This window comes from Gavialis gangeticus, unplaced genomic scaffold (assembly GCF_001723915.1).
Source record: "Gavialis gangeticus isolate Ggan-Ray unplaced genomic scaffold, GavGan_comp1, whole genome shotgun sequence".
Lineage (NCBI taxonomy): Eukaryota > Metazoa > Chordata > Crocodylia > Gavialidae > Gavialis > Gavialis gangeticus.
Window position 1 is genome coordinate 5,104,929 of NW_017728992.1, and position 9,807 is coordinate 5,114,735.

Here is a 9,807-nt window from a genome sequence, read left to right on the forward strand (position 1 = left end):
TTCTTGGGTCATAAATTAAATGTTTGTTTAGAATGGTGGTTTCATTTAACCTTTTCCTCCAAGTTGTTGCACAGTCATGTCCTATGAGGGCTTACATACATGTCCAGAAAGATTTTTGAGAGATGAAGGGGTGAGCTGGGAGGTTCTTTAAATCTCTATGGATGGGGAGGTCTGGGTTATCATTCATGTGGATGACCTGTCTGTATGTAGCTTCATCGTAGCAAATGTTTGGAGAAGCATTATTAGCCAGCACCAGTATGCACTGAATTGGTGTAGATTTCAGGGTTCTGGCGATAGCACGTATTACAGAATTTAATTGGACATCCACACATTTGGTATGAGTGCACAGTACTTGGCCATTGAGAAGACCAGTGCCATATCAGAGGTGTGAAGTACTCCCACATTGTAATTTTTCTTTACAAAAACTAATGTTGAGCTGAACATGTGCTTTATGGTTGTTGATGTGAAACACTGAGATGAAGGATTTGGTTGCAGCCTCCACTTACAGAAATATTATGTCATTATTGACAGATCTAATGTCAGTGTGCCTTCAATCTCTTTGAAGGTCCTTGCCTCTGTGTATAGTGTGAGGTCAACAATATATGCAAAATTCCTCAAAGAGATGGCAAGTGTATCACTTATATAACCGTTGAAGAGAGTTGGGGCAAGAACACTTCCCTGTGGGAGGCTGTTATTTAGAGTCCTTTGCTCACTTTGTCGTGGAGATAGAGATGCTTCTGTTAGTTACTCATAAATGTCCTCAAAAGATGGAACAGTCTGGCACACAGAAGAAGGCAGGACAGTTTTAGCAATAGATCATGCTTCTAAACAGTACCATATGCTGCAAAAAGTTCAATGAATGTAGTGCCGGTTTTAAGGTTGTGCTGGAAGCCAACCTCAATGTTCATGGTGAGGGCAAGCACTTGGTCACACCAGCTTCGGTGTGGCATAAAACTAGCTTGTTCTCAGGGGATGCATGCCTTGGTGATTAAGCTAATATTTTGGAGGATAAGCCACTCCAGTAGTCTGTAAGTTGTACAAAACAATGATATTAACCTTTAGCTCCTGGGATCACTGGCTGGTTTCCCCAGTTTCAACAGAGCCATTGCTTCATGCCAGATTCAAGGGATTTGGCCACAATCCATCACTTTTGAATATAGGCACAGAAGCTACTTTTGAGCCATCACTCTGAGATAGTGGAGGAAGTCTGGAGGGTTTCCATCTTTCCCTGCAGCCTTCCCTCTTCTTGTTGCAGTCAAAACAGCCCTAAGTTCCTCAGTAGAGAAACTGTTTAAGAATCTGGAGGATTCCAAGCAGTTGGCCTTTGACTCCTTCAGTTGCCACCTGATGTCCTGTTTGTAATGCTTGTCAAATGGTCCCTTCAAATTTGCAACCAGCTCTGTGGCAATGGCATCCAGATCCAGCTTGACCTGCAGATTCACAACTTCTGTAGGGTTAATTACTCTGAGTTTCCTCGGAAGTTTCCAGGCTCTGTGGCTTGAAAGTGTGAAGTCCAAGGAGTCCACACACTCCATCCATTTCAGGCATCTGGTGATGTACAGTGACCCAAGCAAGGCTGTTGCCAGTGCAGGATCCCCCAACTCTTAGCATTGTTGGAAGTGGTTCTCACACTCTGAGTTCCAACAAGGAATGTATGTCTCCCTGTATCCATGCAGAATGTTGTTTTTTGTGGCTGTAATGAGAAGAACTACAAACTGATTATACTCCTTTGGCATTTCAGGGATTTGGTGAATAGTTTTTTCAACCTCAGCTGTGAACCTGGACAAGTCTGCCTTGCCAAAGTTCTACCCCACCACCCATTTTGACTGCATAACCAGGATTTTGATCCCAACATGTCTGATGACTGGCTGATGTTAGCTGTTTGGGAAGCTAGACGGCACATTTCCAGATGTGAGGAGAGGGGCATCATCCCTGTTGGTTTAAACAAAGGTGAGGTCCATATTATAGTCCCGTCCCCACCTCACAGACCTAAAAGTACTTCATTCTTTGGCATCATACACAAGCTGTACATTATCTTCTGACATCTAGTCTTTCAAGGCTTCCTTGTTGTTTTCATCATTGGCTTCATACCCCCATTCCATATGATGACTGTTGAAGTCTACAACATATATAGACAGGTATTCAGGAGAGCTGGATGGGGTAATTTTCATTGTGTGGCTTGTAAACATTAACAATTGTCAATTTACCAAGCTTGATGGATGTCGTGCCGGTGCCTCAGTTTTCAGTGGATGATAGTTTTATATAGTTGGATATATCATTCTTCACATAGATTGCCAGGACATCTTTTGGATTGTAAGTGTAGGTGGCAAGCTTATTGCCATCTATCATATAGAGGCAAGCTTGTTCTTTACTCTTGACATGGGTTTTCTGAAGTGCTAAGACATTGATTCAATGTGTCTTCAGCATCTTCCCCAGATAGTCGCATTTGGCCCTCGAGAGGCCCTCAATATTCAGTTAGCAGATCCATATCCCAGGTCCTAATCTTCTGAATGAAGGGTCCTTAAAAGGGCTTTTTTTATTTCTATGGTTGTTGCTCCATCAACTGGGAGGCTGTTGGATGTTTGGTCGGTGTTGTGATGACATTAGTTGTGGATTTACCTGTTTTGAATTTCTACGTATCAAGGTGGCCACAACCAGGCTATTGTCTTCCAGTTAGTTGCTGTATTAATGCCACAAGGTGAATTTAACACGTGTTACATTCCCATGACCAGATTCTCAGTTTTAATGAAGTTTCTTTTCCCCAAGTAATTTCTGGTGGTAACTGGTCAGTTGATAACATACCCAGTTCTGGGGGAAGTTGCCCTACCCACAATGCCTACTGGAAGATGGGGCTGTGATAATACTGAGATGGTCCTTTTGGGTGTAAACAGATTGCATAGACCTGTAGGCTGCACTTATTTATGCCAGATCCAAGGCTGGTGCAGATTGAACCAAAAAAATCAAGCTGTAACTAGCTCTTGGAAGAAGAAGACTCCTGCCTTTACTGATCATATTCTTGCCATAGGAGAAGACCAAGCCCAAGGTACTATTACACTTTTTATTTGCTCTCTGGCCCACAGTGGTCCAAGTACAGTGAAGATGGGGCTCTTCTTTTGACAATGGGACAGCATCATAAGCCTCTAAATTGCATTGTCAGCATTAGAAGTGCAGCCCAAGTAGCCTCTCCGCCACTTCTCTGCCATTTCTACATTGAAGAGGATACAACATCAGATGCTACTTTGCATCAGAGATACCTTGGCTGATTGAATATCTTGTACTATCTAGTATCATTTATGTTGTGTCAGTGCATTAAGGTCCATGTGAGGGATCAAAGCCAAAATGTGCTAGGCATTGTTTAAGCAAGTAAACCAAATATATTTTTGTACCAAAACACTCTTGTTACCTATTCAGTGTTTTCCCTAATATGGAAGTTATCAGTATAACACTTCTACTCTGTCTGTACCAGAAATCCTGGCCCCCACCCCACGCACCCCCAACTCAGATTCTGCTATATTGTCCATTTTACTTGAGAAAATGTATGTCTTAGACTCCCTAGAAAGTTTTATGTGCAACGTGAATTTCTAAGTTTCATGATCTAATCTGTCCTTCCTATACAGTTTCATAGGATTTTAGAAAAGTAGGGTTGGAAGGGACCTCACAAGGTTATTTTAGCCTCTTGATAAAGTTATTTCAACCTCCTGCTGAAGGCACAATCACCCCTGACTATTGTAGCCAAATGTATATCTAACTTGCTTTTGAAAACTCCCAAGGATGCAGATTCCATAGTTTCTCTAGGTAGCCTTTTCCAGTACTTGACATGCCTCATAGCTTGAAAGTTCATCTTAATCTTGCATTGAAATTTCCCCTACTACATCTTAGAGGCTTTTGCCTAGTCTTGCCACAGAAGTAAAGTTCATCTCCATTCTCTCTGTAACTGCCTTTCAGGTCATTGAAGATTGTTGTCAAATCTTACCCTCAGTCTTTTCTTCTCCAAGCTAAATAATCATAGTTCTTTCAGCCTTCATAAGTCTTGCCCTGTAGGCCCCTGATCACTTCTGTTGTCCTGCATCACACTCAGTTCAAACTGTCCATATTCTTCTTGAAGTGTGGAGCCCAAACCTAGACACAATATTCCAGTTCAGGCCTCATCAGTTCTGAATAGAAAAGGAAAATCAATTCCATTGATTCTGAAGTACCACTTCAGTATGCTGTTGGCTTTTTTGTGTAAGAAGAGTATACTGTTGACTCATATTTGGCTTATGGCCTACTGTCACCCACAGGTCCTTCTCTGCAGTACTACAGTCTAGTACAAAGGCAGGAAAAATATGGCCTGCCAAGCCATTTGAGAACTCCCACAGTGAGGGAGAGAAGTGGGGCAGGGTTGGTAGCTGGGGGCACTGCCCAGTCAGAGTGGTGCATGGAACCCAGGGCCCAGGCAGGAATATACAGCTGTGGACCCTGACCAAGGAGTGGGATGCAGTCATGGGCAGCTTATCCAGGAAGTGGTGGGTGGGCTGGTTCCCCACTATTGCATGCACTCCTGGAGAAAGGGTGTGAGGAGGCATATAACCCCTCTTGTATTTGTGTGTGGAACAGGGGCATATGCAGGCTGTCTACTGAGGGCACAGGGCTCCATGCCCTGCTGCTGTCCATATGGGCCCTCCATGGCCCCACAGATGGGACCCAGCATGGGAGGGTGAAGTGGGGTAGGGGGGCTCCATGTCATGCTTTTGCATTTTGAAAAGGTGGTCATCCTAGTTATTCCTGGAGATGGCATATAAGCCTGAGGCTGAGTCAAGCTAGGGAGTCTAGCCCTGCAAATTGCAGGTTGAAAGGCTTCTGGCTAGGAAGACTTCAGGGGGATGCCGGACTGATCCCAGAGCTGCTCTAAGGACTGCCTGCATGATACTGCTGCCTTATGAATTAACAGAATCCCAGATAAGGTGAAGTCTTGCCACAAAGTAGCAGAATATAACTTTGACTAAAGGTTTGTGGATAAAAATAAAGGGTGGAGGAGGTCCCAGCAGGCCTGTGAGTAGCGCTGAGGCCCAGGAGTAAGGTTGAGAGGATCAGAGGCCTTGAAGCAAGGCCAGAGCCTGGGGAAGGGCATAGAGAGGGCAAAAGAACCCAGAAGCCTGACAGGCCTGGCAGCAAACCCAGAGCCCAGAAATGGGCAGAGGCTGAGGCCAGAGGGTCCAGAGGCCAGAGACAGAAAGAGCTTGGGGTCAGAGGGCCTGGAGCTCAGAGATGGGGCCTGATCCTGTTACAGCCTCCAGTCCAACTCTTTCTAATTTGTGCAGAAAATTCAGTCCAGAAAATGTGATTTAAGCAAAAAAGTTAGAAGAACTACGATTATTTAGAGAATGGAAGATTGGGGAGGAGATTTAAAAACTGTCTTCAAATACTTGAAGTGTGTTTAAAATGGGATAGTCATAGGCTATATTCTGTGAATGCAAGGGACAGAACAAGGAAACCCCTTCTATTGCAACAAGTGTACTTTAGGTTGATGATTAGGAAGAACTTCCTCACGATGAAGGGGGTGAAATATTAAAACAGATTCCCTTGAGAGATTGTGGAATTCCCCATTTTTGGAAGTGTTTAGCACAGCTTAGATAAACAATTGATAACCCTGTCTTTAGCGGGGATTTGGAATAGAGGTCCTGAGGTCCCTTCCACCCTATTTTTCTGTGAAAGGGCTGGAAAAGTAATTAGAATTTCATGCTGACTCAGCAGACACAGTGCTGTTTTTTTAAGCACAATGGGCAAAAAACCCCACTACCTGCCATAGTCACCCCCATCTAAAATTATGTTTAAAGATGGCACTTCCTGTGTTACTTCCCTGTCCTTTGTTTTCTGCCAAAAGACAAAGAAGCATTCTTACTTACATTGAGAAAAATCTGGAGCAATTCCACTTAAGCCAGGAAATTTGTATCCTGTATAAGTTTGATCATAATCAGACCCAGGAGTTGCTGATTACCTACTGGTCCCATAGGCCCATTTAGTTTGTCAAAGAAGAAAATGGATTTTGAAACAAGACAAGTGAAAGTCTTGAGTAGTGATTTATAAATTTATAGAAGACTGGGTTATAGAGGCTAAACCTCTATACTATAAAATATTGTCATTTTCAAGTAGTGTATGTAGATTAATATTGTTTCTTTAAAATTCTGTATACCATTCTGCATATGTCTGGAACCCACAATTTCAACTTCCATGGATTCAGCCTAGGATTTGTTATGCAGGGATAAAGAGTACAGATTGTAAATGTAGAAATTTCTTCCTATCTCATATATTAAAAATAAACAAGCCATGAGAAATAAACATAAGAAAGATCTATTTGTAAATTATAGTATAAGAGTCAGATGATAGGTGAGCCAAGGACAGGTTTCAAATTAAATGTCTCTTCCTGTTGATAGGGCATACAGTTAAATGTCATGAGTTCAGTTTTACAGTGGGGGAAAAAATACCCCAAATTTTTCTGCTTTATTAGAAATCTAGTTCCTTAGCAACAGAAATACTTATAAATGCAAGCAATTTTGAACTGTTTTTTTTTTCTTTTACAAAGATTTTATTTCAATTAGGAAATATTCAAAATTTGACCTTTCTGTTATATGGGATGACCTTGATTTAAATTTTATATGCTGAATTTTCTATTACAAAATACAACTCAGTGGGTGTGTCTACCTGTAACACTACATCACCATAGCAATGTGCTCCCTTGTTATATCTGTGCGCCACTGGCATGGTACAGTACGGGATATAACTGCGCCAAGAGGAAGTACTAAATGGTATCACTTTAATAACAGCACCATAGGGACATGTGTAGATACTCCCGGTAACACTCCAGCTCTCTGTAGTTTCTCTAGAATTGTCTTACATAGTTGTATAAATACAAATCACTCACCTCAGTTTGAGGGTCTCATATTGGTACAAATTTTCCCTTAAAACAGAAAAACAGCCAGAACTTTTGAACAAACATTAAGTAGAGAGTGTTTCTTAAAATACTCATAGGAATTCTCTGAGAACTAAGCAAGCTTCTGAGTTAGAAAATCTTTGTTTGGTCCAGTTAGAAATAAAGTCTGATATTTGAAAAATAAAAGAATTATCTGTCTATGGCATAAATATAACTGTTCTGAGCTCTGCAATTCATTAGCTCTTTCAGGAAAATCAGTTTCCATTTTTGAAGTTTGTAGTAATCTTCATTCCCCTTGCTTTGAGATGATACTGGGCAGTCAGGAATTATGTCAAGTTGATGTTGAACAACAGACATTGTTTCATTGCAGAGTATGCATAAGGAACAAAGAACTAAATACATAAAACTGTGGTTGGGAGTTTTATGTAGTTGGGGTTTACATACTGTGCACTGGATGGTTAAATTAATGGGGTGCTTCATCAAAGTATAACTCTTTACACTGTCGATTCTTTTTAAGTCAAAGTTCTTATAGTGTGCTAAGGTTAATCATAGCCTGTAGTCTTGTTCTTATCAAAACAGTATTTAAAGTGCAAATGTGTTCTACATTTTAGGATGCATCTAACTTGGACCTAAATCCCACAGTTGCTTCTGAGTAAATTGGCCCATGACATAAGTTAAGATTTTTCCTGTGTAAAGTCTCCGGCATTGGCAATGAATATGAGGTGCATGCAGTTGCATGTGCACCCCCTGAGATTGGAGGTGCACCCCCTGAGACTGGCCACCACCGACAGTGCTGGTGGTGCCGGTGGGCAGTTGCTGCTCACCACTACCCCTCTCACCACCGACACTGTTGGCAGCATCTGTGGGTGGTTGCCAACTGCCAGTTGCCGCTTGCCAGCCCCCCACCACTGACACTGCTGCAGCTGCCTACAGGTCCTTGCTTGGCCCACCCTTACCACCAACATCAGCGCGGCCACCTGTGGGTGGTACCTGCTCGCTTTCAGCACACCCCTACCACCACCACCGCAACTGCCACTGCTACCCACAGGCAGTTGTCATGCCCCCCCTGCCTCGGGAGGCAGGAGATGTTCATGGTCTCCTGGATTCTTTCACAGTATCAGGCCTTGAACTATGTCAAGCCTTGGTTAGTGTCTCTTTTTTCTGGGAGACAAGTAGGCTTCCGTGGTTACATAGTGTTCTGCTACTTCTGCTGTTGTCTGAGGAACTCTTTCAAGACTGAAATGGAATACAAAATCCACCCTGGTTGCAAAGCAGAACTTTGGGGTGAAGATGTGGCCTAAATACAAAATTGGAAAAAATCCTTGCTCTCTCAGAGGTCTGAATAAAGACTGACAGATTGGCATTGGGTCTTACTTCCAAAAATGCAAACTGTGATATTTTAAGGACTGTGTTTTGTCAGCTAATGAATTCCTTTGCCTTATGTGAAATATCACTTATGACAGTACCCTTCAGAACAGATCAGAACCTCCAACTGTAGCAGGAGTAGACTATGTCTGAGAAGCTGAAATGAGGCTATTAAAGGATCTTCAGTACTGAATAAAATTCCCTTATGGGAATTTGTATGGTGTTTAAAACAATGATTAATATTTAATAATAATTTGTTCAGCATCAAACAGGGCACTGAAAGCACTGAAAATTTTCAGCGGGAAGAGCACAAACAGAGAAGGTACATTAAAAACAGTGTGCTCTTTAACTGCAGGGGGAGGTCCATCACCAGAAGTGGAAGACACAACTAAGGGAGCAGTGAGAGGAGGCAGTTTGCCTTCCTTCAGGTATGCTGACCAAATATAAAGCCAATCAGGACTGGTGAGGACTCTAGGAAATGGGGTGGAATTTTATAATCTAATATTATAAAAGTATAAGTCTGTCTGTCCATAATGCTGTATTCACACTCTGATTGGCTGATGGAAACAGACAATCAGAGTGCTCCAAGCCTGGGGGAGCACCACCATGATTCCGAAGTCACACCGAAGACCAGGCAGAGGGTGGGGGAGCTACGGCCAGCATCACTCCCTGCAAGCACTGCCTAACAGCCCAAGCTGCTGCTCTTTTGTCTTTTGCAGGGAGCGCTGCTGGTCTCGGCTTCCCTACCCTCTGCCTGGTCCTCAGCACAGCTTCAGAATCATGGCAGCTTCAGAATCATTATAAAATTTAGTGCATAATTCCACATTCCTGTGCTGTCTAAGTTTAAAGTCTGTGAGCTTAAGAAGAGGATGCATATAGGATGTGCTTAGAAAATAAATGAGCCCACCAGAAAACCAGAGGTCTGGAAAATGTGCACAAGTGAGAGTGATGCAGCTGTGATAGTCCAGGAATTGTGACAGGCAAGGGTTTCTTTGGGTGATATTTTTTATTGGACTGACTCCATAGTTGGGTTAGAGTTTGGCAAGCTATAGAACGCAAGACATTTTTAGATTTGAGGAGAAAAGCAAGCACAGTGGTAGTAAAAATCAGTATGGAGATATGAAGTGTGAGGGAAGAGAGAAAATCAGAAAGGCAACAGACAAATAATTAGCCAAGAAAAAGAATTTGATTACTGGGAGATTAAGACCTATCAAAAGGGAAAGGAAGATCACTATTGCTTTTCATGCTTAGGGAGAATTCACGAATCAGGGAGGTTATAATGTAATCACGTATAATGAAGCCAATGTCAGTATTATCATGCTTAGTCGGATATAAGACAAAGCTGAACATAAGATGACTCTCCTCTCCCTCCCTCCCCCAGTAATTAGATTCAGTATATTGAAAATGTATACGTTTGTTATAATTTTCCAGGTATACAATCTGATTATTGGCAGTCTGCCTTGAATTTATCCCCTTCCCATTGCTATAGCGGAGAAAATAAATCTGGGTGACCGGGTGGCACCCTTGCCTTC

The 9,807-nt window shown here is 42.4% G+C and overlaps 1 long non-coding RNA gene across 1 annotated transcript in view; it reads left to right on the plus strand.

The window, feature by feature from the left end:
- Positions 1-131: 131 nt before the first annotated feature.
- LOC109299227 overlaps positions 132-9,807 on the plus strand; it is a 15,799-nt gene continuing 6,123 nt past the window's right edge. The window contains exons 1-2 of the long non-coding RNA XR_002097798.1: positions 132-226; positions 688-690. This is a non-coding gene — a long non-coding RNA (uncharacterized LOC109299227). The remainder of the gene's footprint in view (positions 227-687; positions 691-9,807) is intronic.